Genomic DNA, 21,548 nt, shown 5'->3' on the forward strand with positions numbered 1-21,548 from the left:
TTAAAAAAAAAAAAGAATCCACCACCAACCACCAGGTTTTGAAGATATTTTCCTACATCTTCTTTTAAAAGCCTTATGGTTCTTGAATTTATATTTAAGTTTTTGTTCCATTTTGAGTTAATTTTTGTATAAGTTGTCAGGTAGGGATACTTTTTCCTTCATTTAACTATGGATATCCAGTTCTCCCAGCACCATTTGTTGAATGGACTGTCTGCCTGCCCTGGATGGGTTTGGCAGGCTAGTCAGAAATCTCTTGACCTTAGATGTGAGGGTCTGTTTCTGAAACCATCAATTTAGTTCTATCGGTCTCTGAATCTGTCTTTATGCCAATACCATGCTGTTTTTAACCACTGTAGCTAGGTAATATAGTTTAAAGTCCAGAAGTGAGAGTCCTCCCACTTTGCTTTTCTATTTTAAGATGTTTCTGGCTTTTCAGGACCCCTTACCCTTCCAAATAAATTTCCATTTATTTTTAAAATGCTGGTGGAATTTTTATCAGGAATGCACTGAATCTTTATATCAATTTGAGTAGAATTGACATCTTAGTGACATGTAGTGTTCCAATTAATGAGAATGGAATGTTCTTCCAAATATATAGGTCTTTTTAAAATTTCTTTTAGCAATGAGGTGTGGTTTTCTGAATACAAGTGCTTTAGAATGTTGGTTAAGTTTATTTGTAAGTGTTGGGGTTTTATCTGTCATATTTTATTTTTACCACTGTTTTTAGATTTTCAGTTACTTTGACTGATATAATCTTCATTTTTAGACTCTCTTCCAAACCTCTCTTTCCTGTTTTTTCTTTACAGGCTATAACACACCCTAACCTTTACTGCAAAGCTGGTCTCTTGGTTATAAGTTCTCTCCTTTTCTTTTTATCTGTGAATATTGTAAACTCACCCTCAATTTTTAAAGACAATCTTGCCAGGTGTAAGATTCTTCTCTGGCAGTTTTTCTCCTGCAGTATCTTAAATATATAATACCACTGTCTTCTTGCCTCCATGGTTTCTGATGAGAAATTGGCATTTAATCTTATTGGGTATCCCTTATATATTTTGTGTTGCTCTTCTCTTGCTGCTCTCAGAATTCTTTCTTCATCTTTGGCATTTGGCATTCTGATTAATATGTATCTGAGTTGGTCTATTTGGATTTATTCATATGGGAGTTTCATATGGGATTTCATATGGGATTTCATATTCATATGGGATTTATTCATATGGGAGATTTATTCATATGTTGTGCTTCTTGAATGTGGATATCCATGTCCTTCAATAGGGTTGGTTAATTTTCTACCATTATTTCTTCAAATATTCCTTCTGCCTTTTTTCTCTTCTCTTCTCTTCTTCTTCTGGGACACCCATGTCACTGTTTGCATATCTCTTCCTATCATTTAGTTCCTTGAGACCTTGTTCAATTTTTTCCATTCTTTTCTTCATCTGTTCTTTTGTCTGTTTTATTTCAAAGGCCATTTCTTCAAGCTCACCAATCCTTCTGTCTCCTGAAATCTGTTATTATATGATTCATGTGTGTTTTTAAATTCATTTATTGTTCCTTTCATTCTGATAAGATCTTCTCTTTTTCTATGTATTCTTTCAAATTCTTCTTTGTGCTCATCCAATGTCTTCTTAATATCCTTAATCTTTTTAGCCATCTCATTGAATTTGTTAAGATTTGTTTGAACATCTATGATTAGTTGTCTCACCTCCTTTATGTCATCTGGAGGCCTATTTTGTTCCTTCAACTGGGCTGTGTCTTTCTGTTCCTTGGTGTGGATTGTAGTTTTTTTGTTGGTGTTTCCACATCTGACTTGTTAGAAGTATTTATTCTGGATGCATTCTTTCTCTTTAGTCTAGGGCTTCCTGCCCTTTCTCCCTTGTTGATTGTGCAGTAGGAGCCAAGGATATAGTTGGTGCTGTGAGCTGTGGAGGCTCAGGCTGCCCTCATTTCCCCAGGGACTGATGAAGCTTCTCCCAACTTTCTCCTTTGCCAGGTGTTGGGACAAATCCACAGCTGTGTGTAATAATCCAAGTTTTGCAGGCCTCAATTGTGGTCACCCAGAGTGACTGATTAAGCTTCAAGTCCTTTTCTCCCCTGCCTAGGGGAGATGGAACTGCAGGTGTGGGCAATAATCTATGCCATGCATGTCCAACATGACTGTAGTTGCCCCAGTAGAGTTCCCGCTATTCAGTCTCCTCACTGAATGTACCTGCAGTTACCTGGAGAGGGTGGTGCAGGCTCCATCTGCTTGCTCTCTGCTAGAGGTGGAGCTGAAGCCTGGGCTAGGCCTGCAGGCTAATCTGGGTGAAAAAAGCTGGTCTCTACCAGCACTTTGATTTTCAGGTAGCCCAGCTTCATCTCATGCTCGGGGCAAAGTCAAGTGATATCTACTGTCCTCTTTCTGACTTGGATAGGTGAAAACTTTAGCTGTTTTTAGGGTTGTACTTCAGCCTGCTGAATTTACTAATTAGTAGATGAAATTGGTGACCAACCATCTCTTCCTTCCCTGTTTTTGGGAAATAGAGTTTCCAATTCCAGCCACAGAAGAGCTCCTTAGATGGCTTGCACCACCAGTGTAGGAGATAACTGGCATCAATTGTGTGGCCTGTATTTTTCAAGAGAGGCTGGCAAAGTTCCCTCCAACTTTCTCCATGCTGGAGGCAGGGCTGGGGCTTGGGCTAGAGCTGCAATCTGATCTGGATGGAAAGAAGTTGGTCCCTACCAGCACTGGGATGTTCAGTCCATCTGCCTCCCTTGTGCCTGGGGTGGAGTTAACATGGTGGATACCAAAATCTTCTGACTTGGATAGGTTCAAATTTTAGCCATTCTGAGGATTATACTTTCACCTGCCGAAATTACTAATCAATAGCTGAAGCTGGTGTCCAGTCTTATCTTCCTGCCCATTTTTGGGAAATGGAGCTTCCAATTCCACCTGCGGAATACCTCCTGAGGTAGCTTGTGCCTCCAGTGGAGGATGGGCACTGGCCTCCAGGGCATGGTGTGCTCTACTTTTGAATCTTTTCTGCAGATGGGCAGTCTCCTTCCTTCCATTCTTTCAAGGATGCTGCAGGATACGCTTCTGGCTTCCTGGAGTCCCCAAACAGGTGCTTTAGATAGTGTTGTGTGATTACTAACTGCCCTGTAGCAGGAACTGACTCTAGGAACTCCTTACTCTGCCACCATCTTGTTAGTTTTCCTTGAATTTTGGATATTTTATATGTAGGTCTAAAGTTTCCTTTTACATTTTTGTTATTTATGTTTCTTTGTTGAGAACTATCTTTTCTTTCATTCCAGGAGGATTTACCTTTCTCATTGAGCAGAGACTGCTTTGTCAGATAATTCCTTCTCTGGTTCATTTGGGACTGTATTGGCTGATTGTTTTTTCCCCTGGAGAATAGATGAGATTTTTCTTGTTCTTTCTACATTATGTTGTATAATTTGGGATGATATCTTGGTTGTGTGTGCTTATTATATAGTTAGAGACTTCTGAAAGATTGTTTTGACTAGTTGGTCTACATTATGTTGTATAATTTGGGATGATATCTTGGTTGTGTGTGCTTATTATATAGTTAGAGACTTCTGAAAGATTGTTTTGACTAGTTGGTGCCTTGCTATTCCATATGAATTTGAGGATCTTTTTCCATTCCTAAAAAAAGTTTGTGGAGATTTTGATAGGTATTGTATTTAATCTGTAGATTACTTCAGATAGTACTAATATTGTAACAATATTAAATCTGAAAAAAAGGACATATATCTTGTCATTTATTTAGGTCATCATTAATTAAAATTAATTAGGTCAGATTTAATTAAGTGCTTTGGAGTTTTCAGTGTATGAGCCATTCATCTCTTTATTTAAATTCATTATCAGGTATTTTATTATTTTATTCTTTTAGAGTCTATAGTGAATGAAATTTTATGTAAGACAGTTTTTATTTTTTCAAATATACTTAGATTACAGAAAATGTTACACAAAAAATAGAAAGGATTTCTAAATGCCCCATTCCAAACACCTCCCACCCTTCCCCACATTAACAACTTCTTTCATTAATGTGGTACATTCATTGCAATTGAACACATTTGGAGCATTGCCATGAAGCATGGATTATAGTTTATATTCTTTATACTCACTTTCACTCAATTCTTTAGGATATATAGTGGCCTGTATCTGTTTTTGCAGTGTCATTAAAGACAGTTCCATGTTCCAAAAATGCCCCCATATTACACCTCTTTTTCCCTTTCTCTGCCTTCAGCACCTCCAGCAGCCACTGTCTCCACATCAATGATATAATTTCTTCCATTGCTGGAATACCAATAAGTCTATGGTAGAATAGCAGTAAGTCCACTCTCATCCATATTTTATTCCCCAATCCTAAGGATTCTGGGATGGGGATACCTACTCCACCTCTAATTGAGAGGAGGCTTCAGTCCTATATGGCTGATGGATGGGACTCTCTTGCTTGCAGTTGTAGACTCTTGTTTCCTTGGTATGGTGGTTGTCCATCCTCGCCTCCTTGTTAATTACCCTGGGTGATGCCAATGAACTGCAGAGTAGGTGTTGCAGCTACTGGAATTGATGTTTAATGCCCATTTCAGATTGTTCTTTCCTGGTATGGAAAAACAAAACTGATTTTTTTTTTAGTGTTTATCTTATACCCTGTAACTTTTCTGAATTTATTTCCTGTAGTAGATTTCTTGTGCATTCTTTGGGATCTTCAATATGAAGGATCATACCATCTGAGAATAGTGGTAGTTTTTGATTTCTGAATTGAATGCCTTTCTCTTTTTTTGCCTAATAACCCTGGCTAGAACTTCCAGTTTAATTTTGAATAGAAGTGGTAACAGTGGGCATCCTTGTCTTGTTCTTGACCTCAGGCTTCATTCTTTCATTGCAAGCTTTCATTCTCATGTTGACTATGATGTTAGCTGTGAGTTTTTTGTATTTACTTGTTATGGTTGTTACCTTTCATTTCTGTTTTTCTGAGTGATTTTATTATGAAATCATGGTAGCTTTCATCAGAAGCCTTCTCAGTGCTATTGAAGTGATCATAGGTTTTTCCCTCCTTTGTTTTAATGTGGTGTTACTACAGTGAGTGATTTTCTTAGGTTGACCCACCACTGCATTCTGGGGATATGTCACCCTTGGCCATGGGGTATAATCCTTATAATATATGTAGTTTGATTTGATTTGCCAGTGTTTTGTTGGGAGTTTTTGCTTCTATATTCATATGGAAGTTATTCTTTGTCTTTTGATGTGTCTATCTGGTTTGGTATTAGAACAATAGTAGCCTTAGTTTTTTGGAAGAGTTTGGGAAGGATTGGTGTTAATTCTTGTTTGAATGTTTGTTACAATTCTCCCTGAAGTCATCTGGACTTTGACCTTTCCTTGATGGGAGGTTTTTGATTATTTATTCAATCTCTTTGCTTTCATATGTCTGTTAAGATCTTTTATATCTTCTTGTGTCAAGGCAGGTTATTTTTATATTTTAGGAATTTGTTCATATCTTCTGGTTATCTAGTTTGTTGATATATGAATGTTCATAGTATTCTCTTATAACCCTTTAAATTCTGCCAGGTGACTGTTAATGTTCCCACTTTCATTCCTTAAATAGTTATTTGCATCTTCTCTCATTTCTCTTTGTTTGTCTGGATAAAGGCTTGTCAATTTTATTAATCTTTTCAAAGAACCAAAGTTTGGTTTCATTGATCCTCTCATTTGTTTTTCTATTTTTTATCTCACTTGTCTCCACTCTATAATCTTTATTATTTCCTTCCTCCTACTAATGTTAGGTTTGGTTTTCTCTTCTTTCCTCAACATATGAAATTAGGTTATTAATTCTTCCTTAATATAAGAATTTATAGTTATTTTTCCTAGTGAGTACTGTCTTGCTCCTTTCCATAGTTTTTTGCACATTAAAAAAAAAATTTCTCTAAGAATTTTCTGATTTTCTTTGTAGGTGGATTTCAGAAAATTAGCCCATTAGTTATTTAAAAATGGGTCATATATTTTCCACTTAATCGTATAATTCCAGTTTTCTTTCTATTGATTTTTATATAAATGCATTGGGGTAGGAGAGGATTTTTTGTGATTTCTATCTTTTAATTTTTGTTGTCTTGTGCCTAGCCTGGAAAATGTCCATGGACACTTTAGAAGAATGAGTATTCTACTGTTGTTGAGTGGTGTTCTATATATATTAGGTGCAGTTTGTTTTTAATATTGTTCACATCCTCATTTTCTGTTCTGAAACTCTGTCTTAATGATTGACTCATTCTTTTTTTTTTAAGATTTATTTAATTTCTTTCCCCTTCCCCTCAGTTGTCTGCTCTCTGTGTCCATTAGCTGTGTGTTCTTTTGTGTCTGCTTGCATTCTTGTCAGGTGGCACTGGGAATTTGTGTCTCTTGGTTGCATCATATTGCTGTGTCAGGTCTCCCTTGTGTGTGGTGGCACTCCTGTGTGGGCTGTGTTTTTCATGTGGGGTGACTCTCCTTGAGGGGTGCACTCCTTGTGCATGGGGCACCCCTACACTGGGGGCACCCATGCATGGCATAGCACTCCTTGCACATGGCAGTACTGTGCATGGGCCAGCTCACCACATGGGCCTCAAGGCCCTGGTTATGGAACACTGGACTTCCTATATGGTAGGCAGACATTCTATCAGTTAAGGCACATCCACTTCCCTGATTCATTCTCTCTCTCTTTTTTTAAGATTTATTTATTTATTTATTTATTTCTCTCCCCTTGCCCCCCCCCCCCGCCCCGGGTTGTCTGTTCTGTGTCTATTTGCTGCATCTTCTTTGTCCGTTTCTGTTGTTCTCAGCGGCATGGGAATCTGTGTCTCTTTTGTTGAGTTATCTTGTGCCAGCTCTCCATGTTGACGGTGCCATTCTTAGGCAGGCTGCACTTTGTTTCACACTAGGCGGCTCTCCTTATGGGGCACACTCTTTCCGTATGGGGCTCCCCTGCATGGCACGGCACTCCTTGTGCACATCAGCACTGCACATGGGCCAACTCCACACAGGTCAAGGAGGTCCGGGGTTTGAACCGTGGACCTGCCATGTGGTAGACAGACACTCTAACCACTGGGCCAAGTCTGCTTCCTGTTGATTCATTCTTGAAAGTGGTGCTTTGAAGTCTCCAACTATTACTGTATAACTATTTTGTCTTTCAGTTTTGCCAATGTTGTTTCATGTATTTTGTGGCTCTGTGTATATATGTTGTCTATTGCTATACCTTCTGGTGGATTGACCCTTTTCTTAATATATAGTGTCCTCCATTTTCTTTTGTTGTAGTTTTGGACTACAAGGCTATTTTATTCTGCTAGTAGTTTAGCCACCCCTGCTCTCTTCTAGTTACTCTTAGTATGTAACATTTTTTTCTTTTAAAAATTTCCAAACTATTTGTTTCTTTGGATCTAAAGTGAGTGTCTTGAAAATAACATAGGTGTTTGAAGTATTTTTTACAATACATTCTGCCAATATGTGTATTTCGATTGGCGAGTTTAATCTACTTCTTTATTTTTTAAAAGATACTTAGATTACATAAATTATGTATAAAAAACATAGGGGATTTCTGTATGCCCCCCTCCATATACCTCCCCCATTTTCCAACATTAACGTCCTCCATCAGTGTGGTACATTCATTACAGTTGATGAACATATTTTGGAGCATTGCCTCTAATCATGGATTATAGTTAACATTGTAATTTATATTCTCTCCCACACATTTTATAGGTTATGGGAAGATATATAATGGCCTGTATCTGTCATTGCAATGTCATTCAGGGCAATTCCCAAGTCCCAAGAATGCACCCATTTTATATCTGTTTTTCCCTCTCCTTTCCCTCAGAACCTCTAATGGCCACTGCCTTCACATCAATGATATAAATCTTCCATTGCTAGAATCACAATAAGTCTGTAGTAGGATACCAGTAAGTCTACTTTAGTCCATAGTTCATTCCCCCAGTGCTGAGGATTCTGGGATGGATGCCCATTCCACCTCTAATTGAGAGGGGGCTTTCCTCCCATAGAGCAAGATGCATGAGAATATCTTGCTTACAACTGTAGACTCTTTATGTTTCTTGGGACCATTGTTGTGTCATCAACCCATCATTATTGTGCCATCATTTTCTAGTTAGTTGTACTGGGTGAGTCCAATGAACTGTTGAGATTCAAAGCCCAGCTGTGACATGGACAGTCCAAAGACTGAAGTCTCTTGGGTGTACACCTTATAATCTATTTATTTTGAAGCAAGTACTTTGAAAATCAGGATTCATTTAGGCATTTTAAATTCATTTTTTATACATCTTATACTTTTTCCCTTCATTTTCTCCATTCCTGCCTTCTTTTGTGTATAGTTGATCTTTTGTAGTGAAACAGTTTTTTCCCATTCTTATTTCTTTTTCTGAAATTTTTTAGATATTTTATTTGTAGGGTTATGTTGGAGTTTATATTTAACATCACAAATTGATGATAACCGTCTTTGAATTGACTTGAACTTACCTTCAGTTTCAACAGTAATAAGAAACTAAAGGGAAGCAGATTTGGCCCAATGGTTAGGGCATCTGCCTACCACATCTGAGGTCCAAGGTTCAAACCCAGGGCCTCCTGACCCATGTAGTGAGCTGGCCTACATGCAGTGCTGATGCATGCAAGGAGTGCCCTGCCACGCAGGGGTGTCCCCAGCATAGGGGAACCCCACAGGCAAGGAATGCATGCAATATGGAGAGCCACCCAGCATGAAAAAAGTGCAGTCTGCCCAAGAATGGTACCACACACATAGAGAGCTGACTCAGCAAGATGACACAAAAAACAAACAAACACAGATTCCTGTGCTGCTGATAACAACAGAAGCAGACAAAGAAAAACACACAGCAAACAGACACAGAGAACAGACAACAAGGGGGAGGAAGAGAAATAAATTTTAAAAAATCTAAAAAAACCCCCAATAATCATATGCAGAATGGAAACAACAGGGTACAATAGAGGCAGAGAGAACAAAGACCTATATTTAAGAGTGGGAAAAATATGGAACCAGGAAATACCCAGAATTAAACTGCCATATTTTTGAGCATTTTACAGAAACTACAGGAGAGACAGCTCTGTGAGGTTGGGAAAGCTATTCTGAATCATAATACTGCCTACAAATTCAAGGGGGAAAATCATATAAATTGACCAATAGAAAAAATACTCATGTCAATCGACATACAAAGGTAATAGAGGGCAAAAAAAGGAATAAATGCAGAGTAACAGCATAGAATGAAATGAAAAAATCTTCATTTCAGTGTCCTTTATGTTGTAGTTTTTCAAAAAAGCATGGCATAAGGCATTAAGAAAATGAAGGAAGGTATTAAAAGACATCAGATAAGAAATAAAAAATGAAGGGACAGAAATGTGGAAAGAAGATGGAAAAGAAGAAGGAAAAATCACTTCAAAATGTAATGCAAGCTAGAAGAAACACAGTGAATGATAATGCCTTATAAGAAATAGAAATTGATGAAGAGAAAAAATATTCAAGAGAAATAAAAATTTGTTTAAAGATTTGAGAAAAAGTGTCAAAAGCTAATGATAGGTACAGAAGAGCCAGTATGTTAATAACTGGAGTGCATGAAAAGACAAAACCAAAGCAGAGACCTGAAACAAATTTTCTTTTTTTTTTTTTAAGATTTATTTATTTATTTAATTTCCCCCCCTCCCCTGGTTGTCTGTTCTTGGTGTCTATTTGCTGCGTCTTGTTTCTTTGTCCGCTTCTGTTGTCGTCAGTGGCATGGGAAGTGTGGGCGGTGCCATTCCTGGGCAGGCTGCTCTTTCTTTTCACGCTGGGCAGCTTTCCTCACGGGCGCACTCCTTGCGTGTGGGGCTCCCCCACGCGGGGGACACCCTTGCGTGGCACGGCACTCCTTGCGCACATCAGCACTGCACATGGCCAGCTCCACACAGGTCAAGGAGGCCCGGGGTTTGAACCGCAGACCTCCCATATGGTAGACGGACGCCCTAACCACTGGGCCAAAGTCCGTTTCCCATAAGATGTCATTTTTGTCTGTAAATAGAAGGAATGCTTTGAAGTTTCTTATTGAAAGTACATACTGAGCACTGAATAAGAATGAATATAATGACAATATATAGTGTAGTAGAATTGATGGGCTTTGCAGAAAAAGAAAAATCATTTGTGCGTTTAGCACAATAGATAGAAAGAAAATTAGATCCCCATCAAGGTTTTTGAAGACAGTGCATTGTGTCAGAAGAAAATGGAGCCATTTTTATACCCAACTGCGGCGGCTTGCTCGGTCGGTAGAGGTGGAGTCTGGCTGCGGACGAGGGGTCGGTCCAGCTTTGGACGAGGGGTCGGTCCCGCTTGGGACGAGGGGTCGGTCCGGCAGCAGACGAGGGGTCGGTCTCACAGGGGTTGCGCGGTTCGGCTGATGGGGTCACCCGGCAAAGCCGGCGACGAAGGGGCCGCCCGGAGAAGCAGGCAATAAACTGGGGACAAGGGAGGCCAGGCCCTTGTCGGGGGCTCTCAGGACTGGAGGGCGCATGGCAGAAGAACTACCGCGGAGACAAGGTAAACACACAAGTCCACTTTACTGAGGGAGAGGCAACAGTTTTATAGGGGCTGGGGAAGGCTGATTGGTCGAAGCCACGCCCTGTTCTGATTGGTTGCCGGTGAAAGGTCAGTGGGCGGTACTGGATGGGGGAGGGGTGGTGGTTAGGGATTGGCTGTCACTGTTGCTGGGGGAAGGGGCAGGGTTTAGGGATTGGTGGCTGCTGTTGCTGGGGTGGAGGGCAGACTTGAGTTTCCCGCCCACGCCTGGCTGTTGCTGCTGTCAGGGGGAGGGAAAAGGGCAGACTGGATTTTTCCGCCCACACCTGGCTGTTGCTGCTGTCAGGGGAGGGGAAAAGGGTAGACTGGATTTCTCCGCCCACGCCTGGCTGTTGCTGCTGTCGGGGGAGGGGAAAAGGGCAGACTGGAATTTTCTGCCCTGCGCCTGCGCAGGGAGAAGGAAGAAGAAGGGTGCCGCCCCACAAGGCATTGGGTGGCGCCATCTGGGAGGAGGGGCAGCCGCGGAAGCATGGCTGCCGAGAAGGGGAGACCCGAGGGCACTCTGCGCCCATGCCAAGCTTCCTTCAGGGGTGGCGGTGGGCCCGACCAACCACCCTATTATGGGGGCAGCGGAATTAGGCCTACCGCGGCCGCTCCCCTCGCCAGGCCAGCAAACCACACTTCAGCCCGAGGGGTGACCGCACCCAACAAAATTAATTTGCAAGTATAAAAGACAGGAAGTCCAAGTTATACTGTTAGACCCTGGGTAATATTGTTCCCACATTCCCTTCCAGCTGAGTGAACAAAGTTCAGTAAAGGTATGTTTAGAAAAACATTGACCTGAGGACAGATGCTTAATTAAGTATTACATTTACACTTGTTCCACTATGACTAAATGAGGGTTGTATGAGAGTGTCTTTGGTGAAAGCTACTAGGGAAACAGACATAGGATAATTCAGGAAGTTCTAACTCTCTTTAGAGTGCTTGATAAATATTAAGAAAACTTGTAGGAGATAAATATTGTTTAGTATAATAATACCTAACATTAAAAGTAAAGTCTCTAAACCTCACTTTAAATCTGTCAAACTAAAAACCAGACTTTCACTAAATCAGCTGATTAGAGAATGGGTATAAGGGGTTGAGTACTGAGGTTTCTCCATTTCATGGAATTATGCCTTTCAGTCTGCAAACACCAGCTCCTCTGAGGCTCTGGCAAAGACCTTCAGTTCATGCATGGTCTTTGTAGCTGTTGATACTAGGATCTGGAACACAAACACAAGTTCTAGAATCTGGAAAGGCACAGATTAATGGAAGAGGAAGCTGTATACAGTGACCCTACATGCACCTACAGCTCTCTTGCCCAAATTAAGGAGCCATTGAATGGATGGCCAAGCAACTAAAGGGCTTTTATGGAAAGCGTTTCTGTCCCCTGGGTAGAAGTTGTCAGGGCATCTTTACTTCCTGTGCCTATTTTTACCAGCTAGTTCCCAGCTCCACTTGCATGTTCACATAAAAAGTTAATTGCAGTTACCTAGTGTTCCCCTCAGTTTTGCTGAATTTCCTGAAATGCCAAAAAGAAAGCTAGAAAAGCAGTGGATTCCATATACACTTACTTCCCTTCCCTTCTTCTGACCTGCTCCACATTTCCTTTTCTTTCTCTTCAACTCTTCATTCTTCCCAAGTCTCTTCTCTTGAACCAGTGCAGAATAATTTTTGGAACCAGACTTGCTCTGAAACAGTGTTGACAGCTGGGGGAAGGAAGAAAACATTTGTGCCTGTTGGAATGACCCAGTGCAGGAAAACTATGGCCTGAGGAAACTTCACAGGGAGGGGCATTGGTAGAGTCTGGGGGACAAGGCTGACCTGTCTCACTGGAGCTGTGGGTTCTGAGAAGAGCAGGGAGCCCTGGGCCCTGTGGTCCAGAGATTCTGTGGTGGGTCTGGTTCATTCCAGGAAACCATGTCAGCAGGAGTGTGAGAGCCAGTGTGTGGAACAAGCCAGGCAATAGCCCCTTCACACAAGTCCTCCAGAAAGCCTGCCAGGCCTTGGGAAGTATTGAGGGGCAGCTGGACAGCAATCCCTCTCAACTGAGAACAAGTTCAGGTTTTATTCCTAATCCTTGAATTTTGGATCTGGGTGTAGAGTGGAGGCTAGAAGTGTGTTCAAGGATATGCATCCCACTGTCCCTCTCCAGGACACACACTCACACCCCCTCCCCTGCCCCCACATTCACAAGCACACCACTCAGACTTGCACATAGACAGTCCCCAGTCCCTGTACACAGAGTCCATGCCATCTAAGGGAACATTGATGCTTGTAAGACCTAGTTCTTTACCTGGAAACTCTCTTTTCTTTAGCCATACCCCAATCTTCATTTCTTCCGGGATATGGAAACAGAATGACTCTCCAGACAAAGCCAGCAAGAATGCTCTGATTTTCTTATGCAGATATTTCCTCAAACATGAGTGCTTCCAAAATATGTGCTGTTTTTGCTTCTGCTTAGTGTCATTCCCAATTACAGAAATGAAAACTCCATAGTGGATCATGCTGTGTAGTGTTTGCTCAGGTACTTTGTTCCCTTGGTGCTTTAGAAGAACAGATGGGAAACTGTGGTCAAGTCGAAGACCCCATAAGCAAGTGGAGGGACATCTGTGGTAGGGCACATGCTTTGCTTGAACATAAATCTCTCAAGTCCGTTTTGCTTTGTGATTATAAAATTCTTAATCAGTGGAGGGAAAAATTTTGCTGAGGTAAAGACCCCAACCACATAGTTTATAATCTGCTGCCTTTTGTGGATGCTCTTTTAAAGAAGGGGTCAGTTTGAAGAGGACCGCACTCGACACTTGCCTCTCCTAGGAAATTGTATGTATGAAATATATTATACGTAATTAGATAACCTTATCTGAAGTCAATGGAAAGAGAAAGAAACAAAAAGGGTAACATTTATATCTTAGACAAAGAATAGTGACCTCACCTCAGCATTAGTTGGGCTACCTCATCTTCTTGGTTTTTGGGAAGCTCCACTATCATTTATTCCTTGGGAGCTTGGATGACACAGAGTATCTGTGAGCACACTAATTGTTTAACCATGAATTACTCAAGTAGTATTCTAGCCTTGGGCAGGAGGGTAGAGTGGAGTTTGTGGATTAACAAGTACTGTATGAGCTGCTGCTGGGCCATCCGTCTTACTGTAAGAAGAATAGCAAAGACAATAGAAGAAAAGAATTGTAGTTAATGGCAATCTAAAGTAACTTATAATAATCAGCCTACAAATGGTTCTAAAATTCAGTGACAGGTTTCCATGGTGCCTCCCATTTGTTCTGTATTCACCTAAATTTCCAAAATTGGCAGTGTCTTCTTGACATCTTCCAGATCATTTCAATCTCCATGTATCCACAAAGGCTGACCCTGCAGATATTGTATGTTCTATAGGAATTTCCCTAATGAATAATGACTTTGAATATCTTTTCATGTGCTTATTGGTACTTGATATATCTTCTGGAGAATTATCTATTCAAGTCCTTTGCCCATTTTTAATTGTTTTTTTTTTCTTTTTGTTGTTGAGTTGTAGGTGTTCTTTTATACATACTGGATATTTAAACCCATACTAGAAATAAGATTTGCAACTTTTCTGTAGGTTCTTTACACTTTCTTGATAATGTTCTTTGACTGACAAAACTTTTGACTTCTGATGAAGTTCACTTGTTTTTTTGTCATTGTTGCATGTATAATTCTGTACCTCAGTTTTTCCACCTGAGGAGGAGGAGAATATATCAACCATTACATTTGTCTATGAATGACTTAATATATATCAAGTATGTACTGTAGATGCTTGGGAAGGTTAATTAAAGGTCCAATGTCTTGCCTGAGATCTCACAACTTAATGTGACTCAGAGCTGGATTCACACCTGGGAGTGGAAACTCCAAGGTCAGTGCCCTATCTATGAAACACAGCTGCTTTGCCAATAAATGACCACTTTATTTTAATCCTTTCTTAAATTTAAGTGTCTGTCAGAAATGGTGTAGTGGGTTGTGGGCCAGTGCCCTTATGGGCAAAATTGATGATAAGGTGGAAGGGTGTATCTATCTGTGCAGTGGCTGGGCATGATGGTGGTGCAGTGAGGCTATTGGGATGGGTGGTGCTGGTCTGCGAGGGGGTAGGGTGGGGGTGGGTTGCACTGTCCATGGAACTGGGGCAAGGGTTGGGGGAGGGAACAGATGAGCTCTGGGGATTAGTGTTGTAGTGAATGGGTGTGACAGTGGTGCAGTGAGGCTCTTGGGTTCAGTGGTGCTGGTTTGTGAGGGGTTGGGGAGGGGAAGGTAAGGTGGGTTGGACTGTACAGGGAACTGGGAAGAGGGTTGGGGGAGGGAGCAGGTGAACACTGGGGATTTGTGGGTATGTGGTTGAAACGACAACATTGAGAATGTTATTTTGGCAAATATGGAAGGGAGAGTTATTGGTTTAGGGTTTTGGATGTGGGGAGCATGCAGGGCATGGTACACCTGAGGCAGGCCTCTAGGGAGTGTGTGAGTGTTCATCCCATCATAGTATGTGTTATCAGAGGGTGGAGACCCACATAATGAGAGGGAAGTTGTGGTCTCCTGGGGAGTCAGTCCTGCTGTGTTCTCAGAGTGGCAGGAGTCTCTTAAGATTATAGGCAGTGCCTTAAATGGGAGGACAGGCCAGTGTATGAAGCACTCAGTGTTGTTGTAAGTAACTATGAATCTCGTTCTTATGGAATGAAGCATGATGCTTGCCCAGATCCTAAGGGGAGGCAAGAGAGAAATAAAATAGGTGGAACTTGGGGCATTTTTGGGGTGATGGAATTGTTCCACATGGTCTTACAGTGATGGATGCAGGCCTTGTTAAATGTCATCAAAATTTATAAAAGTGTAGGGTCCAAATTATAAACCATAATGTAAATCATTGACCATGGTTAGTAGCAATGCTTCAATATTTGTACATCAATTGTAACAAATGTACCATCCACATGTAAAATGTTATTGATGGGGGAAACAGGAAAAGGGGGAAGATATTGGGTATATGGGAAAACCCTATCTTCTGTACATGGCTTTTTTTTTAAATAACCTAAAGCTTCTCTGAAGGTACAGTGAAGAAAATAAGACTCTGGGGGAATAAATGGAAGAAAATGTCACTGCACATACAAGACAACAGATCTTATAGTGATGAAAGGCACAATGAAAATTTTATTTTTAATTTTTTTTTCAATTTTTTTCAATTTTTATTTTTTAACCTATCATTTCATTTTCTTATTCTGTTTGGTTATTTCATTGGCTTCATTTTTTGAATAAATGTTGGATCTAAGAAGGGTTCCAACTGTGGCAGGGGAGGATCAATGGTGTGGGCTGTCAATGATGGGCGATTCATGGGAAGAGGTTCACCTGGGGCATATATGTAAGGCATGTGGTCAAATGTTCATGGGGCATTGTCACAGTGGGTGAAGATTCACACAATAACCAGAACATTAAATTTCCAGTTCTGCCATATTCCTTAATGGGACAGCAAGAACCCCCTGAGTATACAGGCAGTGACTAGTAAAAGAGGATGGGCCATTGATGGACCCTTGATATTGATGACTGTGCTTTTGAACCTTTACTTTTGAAATTGAAACCTAGCTTAGTGTTATAGGCTGCCTAAGAGTTACCTCCTGAGAGCGTCCTTGTTGCTTAAGTGTGGCCTCTTAGCCAAATTCAGCATATAAATACACTATCTTCCCCCTGGCATGGGACATAATGCCCAGGGATGAGGCTCCCATGCACCGAGGGATTACCACCAAGCACCAAGTAGCAATGCAACTGGACATTGATCAAAAGGAGGAAAGAGTAAAGACAAATGAGTTTATATGGTTAAGAGACTTCAAAGTGAATGGGGAGGTCATGCTAGAGGTTACATTTATGCACATCCTAGCAGGATCTGATTGACTGCCATAGTAAATAATTGCCTCAAATAGCTAGGTTCCCGAGGGCTCTGCAGACAGCCAGACACTATAGGCTGGGTCGACGTTTGAGGAGTTTGGCACCCCGCCATTGGGTCCTACTTTGGAATTTATGCTCCCCAGTGTGACAGAGTTGGACTCAGTTGTAGTTTCCAAACACATGGATCTTCTGCCCATTGTATCTGAGCCTATAGTTAGTAATAGAACTGATAGGTTTATGTCCACAAGACTTAAAGTTTTGGGCTTTCTATGTGCCAGTGGACTCCGAAGCTCAAGAGATTTGCAACACCTACTCTCCAGTTCATTGAACTTACCAAGGACATCTGACAAGGAGATGAGAATGGACAACAGCCATTCCAAAGAACAGAGTCTGCAACTTCAAGAAGATAGTCTCATCTGCCTGCCCCTTGGGATCTAAGCCTTCTCTCAGAGACAGACTGGGCATCACCTTTCCAGAATCCTTGCAATTGGGGAATGAATGATGGACTACAGTAGACTGACTGTTATTCTGTTACAGACTTATTGTGATTCTAGTAATGGGAGAACATTTATCATTGATGAGGAAGCAGTGGCCCCCAGAGGTTCTGAGGGGAGGGAGAGGGTATAGGTATAATAAGGGGGCATTTTCAGGACATTGGAATTGTGCTCAATGATGTTGCAGTGTCAGGTGCAGGCCTTTATATATCTTGTCATACTTACAAAATTGTATGGGAGAGAATTTAAACTATAATGTAAAGTATAATCCCCACTTAGTGTCAGTGCTCCAGTAGGTGGTCACCAATTGTAACAGATGTACCACACTAATGAGGGATGTGGTTAATGTGGGAAAGTGTGGGAAGGGAAGGGAGTGGGTCATTTGGGAATTGGGAAAGGGAAAGGTTTTCCTGAGCCCTTTAACCTTCCCAGCCCCCTGGGCCTTCCCTTTGCCAGAGCTCTGAGTGAAGGGCTAGGAGTGGCAGATTAAAAGAATCATCTAGGCTGTAGAACTAAAAAGCAGTTTGTCCTCTGGTACCCCAATTTAAAACTTTTAATGCCTTAAAGTAAAGGTGGTTAATAATCCTGTTATCCCAGAGCCAGATAAAGTAGATACAACCCCAGGTATTAGTTCTTTTGAGGGCTACAGAGACCCACAGTTTCTATGGTCATGGTAGATGAAGTTCAGTGCCATCTCAGTTGCCCTACTTTAGAGTTTGTGTTTTTCTATGACAGGGCAGGACATAGAGGTGATCTTTGTCCACAAGTCTCTTCTGACTTTGTCCACAGCCCTTACGAGCACCAGGGCCTGGGGATTGATCGACCAGGCAGCTGCGCCTCGGCGAGAAGGCATATCTGCTTCGGTTTGGAAATCTGGACAGTATCCCTGCGGCATTGCCCGCTATGGTAGCTTGGAACGGCAATCAATAGGAAAATCACCTTGTTGCGTGGCGTGCTGTGGCAGAGGGAAATATGCTGAAGATGATGGGTTCTCCCTTTTTTTCCCCCTAAAACGGATGGGTACGACTCGAGTCACTGCCCAGACCACCCATACGTCCGCTTTGGACGGTCACGATGGCCGCTTAGAATATACCCGGTCCATGGAACACCTGGACCTGTAAGCCCACTTGACCGCAGTGCCTGCCTCAAGTGAGCAAAAATGATTTCCACGCAAGTGTCTCACCACCCAATAGGTAAGCAGTTTCGTTTTGCGTCCCGCGGCCCCAGAGCCGAGAGAAACGCTCGTTGGTCGGTAAGGTCCCAAAAAGGAGGGCGAGAGGAGGAAGTGCGGGCTCCTGCTCAGAGTCGTCGGGGTGATCTGGGGCCCCTCTCGTCCCAGAAAAGAAACGCAGAGAGAGAGAGAGGTCATTGACAAGGGAGAGGGAAGACCCTGGGCCTGTCCTCTCCGGGAGACAGGCCTCTGCAGGCCTGGCCGGGAGCCCAGGCCGAAGCCCGCAGGCCACCGGTGGGAAAGGCCGGGGTTCCCCTGACATAAGCTGGAGGTGACGGCGATGGGAGACAGCATGTCTGTGACCATTGCCGTGGGAGAGACCTGCAGGGCAACGCCGGCCGGCCCTAGCTAGGCCCCTGCTTGAGGAGGCCTCGGGGACTTTGGTTGGCGAGGAAACCCCCTCTTCAGACGGGTCTGGCAGCCTGGCCCAACCCAGACCCTTGGCCTGGGCCAGGTGAGCTATGGCATGGAGAGGGGGCTCTCCCAGCAGCCCCAGAGCTGGCCCACGGGTCCCTTCCCCCACAGCCCCTTCTGCAAGGGGCCCTGCCCCTCCCCCTGCCTTAGAACTCAGCCCTCTGGCCTCCAGCGAGTGTCAGGAAGGAACTATTCCTATCCAACAGTGGCCCCTAGCGGTGGAAGTTTTGGCTCTGACTTTGGGCACCGGAGCCGCTCTCTCGTTCCTGGAGCTTCTTCCGTCTCTTGGCTTTTCACCAGACAGACAGGAGGGAACAACTGTCCAGGACAGCATAGCAGAGCTTCTCTCCTAGCCCAGTCCCCACCCGGCAGGCTCCACCCACGTCGGCGACCACTTCCGTCGGGTCCCCGTGGCCTCCTGCTGGCATTCGCTGTATACATTTTGGAACCCCGCTTCCCCCAGCGCCGGAGGTTTTCCTGGCAGTGGACGCGCTGCCCGAAGTGCACCGGGTGGGTTTCGGCAGGATGCCTATTGGCCGCATCTGTCCCGGCACTGCCACTGGGGACAACTCCCGAGGGCAGAAAACGCCTCCCCTCCCCCCCAATCCATCACAACCGTCTTCCCGCTCCCGGGCTTGGGCACCTCCCGCCAGTGGCCACCGTCTCCAGAGCAACCAGGAGGGGCGGGGTCGGGGCGATTCTGCCGGGGGCGGGGTGAGTGGCGCCTGCGCGCCAGGGCGGCGCTGGGCGTGGGCGGCCCAGCGGGCCGGGGCGCCTGCGCTTTGCTCCCGGCTTTGCGGGCGTCGGAGAGCGGTCTGCGGCGGCGTGGGAGGCCTAGCGCTTGCCCCTCCCCCTCCCCCACCCCCACCCCGGGCGCCGTCTGGGCGCCCCGAAAGGAGGGGGTCAGGCGGAGGCAGCGGATGTGAGCGAGAGGGGGCTTAGATCCCACAGGGCTGTTGGATGCGGCTCTCCCGCTGGCAGGTGTCGGCACTTTGGCTTCCCTCCGCGGTGACGACCACGTTCTCCTCCCTCTCAGCTGACCTGGGCCGGTCCAACGAACCTGAGCGCAGGTGGTGCACCTGCGCTGGGGCTCAGGTCCCAGCTGGCACGGGGCCTGTCCAGAGACATGCAGAAGCCTGTCTCCTGAGCGTGCACGCACCCAGTGCCAGGCTCAGCCGCAGCCAAAGTGACAGAAGGAGAGGCATGTGTAGGGAGGCCCCCCTGCAACCGACTCCCCCACCCCCCCACCCCGTACCCCGTGCAAGAGCACGGATTCCCAAGTACAGCCCACTGGCAGGCCACTGAGGCCCGGAGCCACCTGCCATCAGCAGCGCAGTCCTGGGTGTCCCCGCAGCCCTCAGGAGCACCAGGGCCTGGGGCTTGATCGACCCGGCAGCTGCGCCTCGGCGAGAAGGCCTATCTGCTTCGGTTTGGAAATCTGGACAGTATCCCTGCGGCATTGCCCGCTATGGTAGCTTGGAACGGCAATCAATAGGAAAATCACCTGGTTGCGTGGCGTGCTGTGGCAGAGGGAAATGTGCTGAAGATGATGGGTTCTCCCTTTTTTCCCCCCATAAACGGATGGGTACGACTCGAGTCACTGCCCAGACAACCCATACGTCCGCTTTGGACGGTCACGATGGCCGCTTAGAATATACCCGGTCCATGGAACACCTGGACCTGTAAGCCCACTTGACCGCAGTGCCTGCCTCAAGTGAGCAGAAATGATTTCCACGCAAGTGTCTCACCACCCAATAGGTAAGCAGTTTCGTTTTGCGTCCCGCGGCCCCAGAGCCGAGAGAAACGCTCGTTGGTCGGTACGGTCCCAAAAAGGAGGGCGAGAGGAGGAAGGGCGGGCTCCTTGCTCAGATTCGTCGGGGTGCTCTGGGGCCCCTCTCGTCCCAGAAAAGAGAGGTCATTGACAAGGGAGAGGGAAGACCCTGGGCCTGTCCTCTCCGGGAGACAGGCCTCTGCAGGCCTGGCCGGGAGCCCAGGCCGAAGCCCGCAGGCCACCGGTGGGAAAGGCCGGGGTTCCCCTGACATAAGCTGGAGGTGACGGCGATGGGAGACAGCATGTCTGTGACCATTGCCGTGGGAGAGACCTGCAGGGCAACGCCGGCCGGCCCTAGCTAGGCCCCTGCTTGAGGAGGCCTCGGGGACTTTGGTTGGCGAGGAAACCCCCTCTTCAGACGGGTCTGGCAGCCTGGCCCAACCCAGACCCTTGGCCTGGGCCAGGTGAGCTATGGCATGGAGAGGGGGCTCTCCCAGCAGCCCCAGAGCTGGCCCACGGGTCCCTTCCCCCACAGCCCCTTCTGCAAGGGGCCCTGCCCCTCCCCCTGCCTTAGAACTCAGCCCTCTGGCCTCCAGCGAGTGTCAGGAAGGAACTATTCCTATCCACCAGTGGCCCCTAGCGGTGGAAGTTTTGGCTCTGACTTTGGGCACCGGAGCCGCTCTCTCGTTCCTGGAGCTTCTTCCGTCTCTTGGCTTTTCACCAGACAGACAGGAGGGAACAACTGTCCAGGACAGCATAGCAGAGCTTCTCTCCTAGCCCAGTCCCCACCCGGCAGGCTCCACCCACGTCGGCGACCCCTTCCGTCGGGTCCCCGTGGCCTCCTGCTGGCATTCGCTGTATACATTTTGGAACCCCGCTTCCCCCAGCGCCGGAGGTTTTCCTGGCAGTGGACGCGCTGCCCGAAGTGCACCGGGTGGGTTTCGGCAGGATGCCTATTGGCGGCATCTGTCCCGGCACTGCCACTGGGGACAACTCCCGAGGGCAGAAAACGCCTCCCCTCCCCCCCAATCCATCACAACCGTCTTCCCGCTCCCGGGCTTGGGCACCTCCCGCCAGTGGCCACCGTCTCCAGAGCAACCAGGAGGGGCGGGGTCGGGGCGAGTCTGCCGGGGGCGGGGTGAGTGGCGCTGGGCGTGGGCGGCCCAGCGGGC

At 45.2% G+C, this 21,548-nt stretch overlaps 1 long non-coding RNA gene across 1 annotated transcript in view; it reads left to right on the top strand.

Annotated features, from left to right (window-relative positions):
- Window positions 1–17,014, top strand: part of LOC131276363 (uncharacterized) — a 51,535-nt gene extending 34,521 nt beyond the window's left edge. Inside the window, exon 3 of the long non-coding RNA XR_009183874.2 lies at window positions 16,745–17,014. This is a non-coding gene — a long non-coding RNA (uncharacterized lncRNA). The remainder of the gene's footprint in view (window positions 1–16,744) is intronic.
- Window positions 17,015–21,548: the final 4,534 nt, after the last annotated feature.

This window comes from Dasypus novemcinctus, chromosome 28 (genome assembly GCF_030445035.2).
Source record: "Dasypus novemcinctus isolate mDasNov1 chromosome 28, mDasNov1.1.hap2, whole genome shotgun sequence".
NCBI classification, from domain to species: Eukaryota; Metazoa; Chordata; class Mammalia; order Cingulata; family Dasypodidae; genus Dasypus; species Dasypus novemcinctus.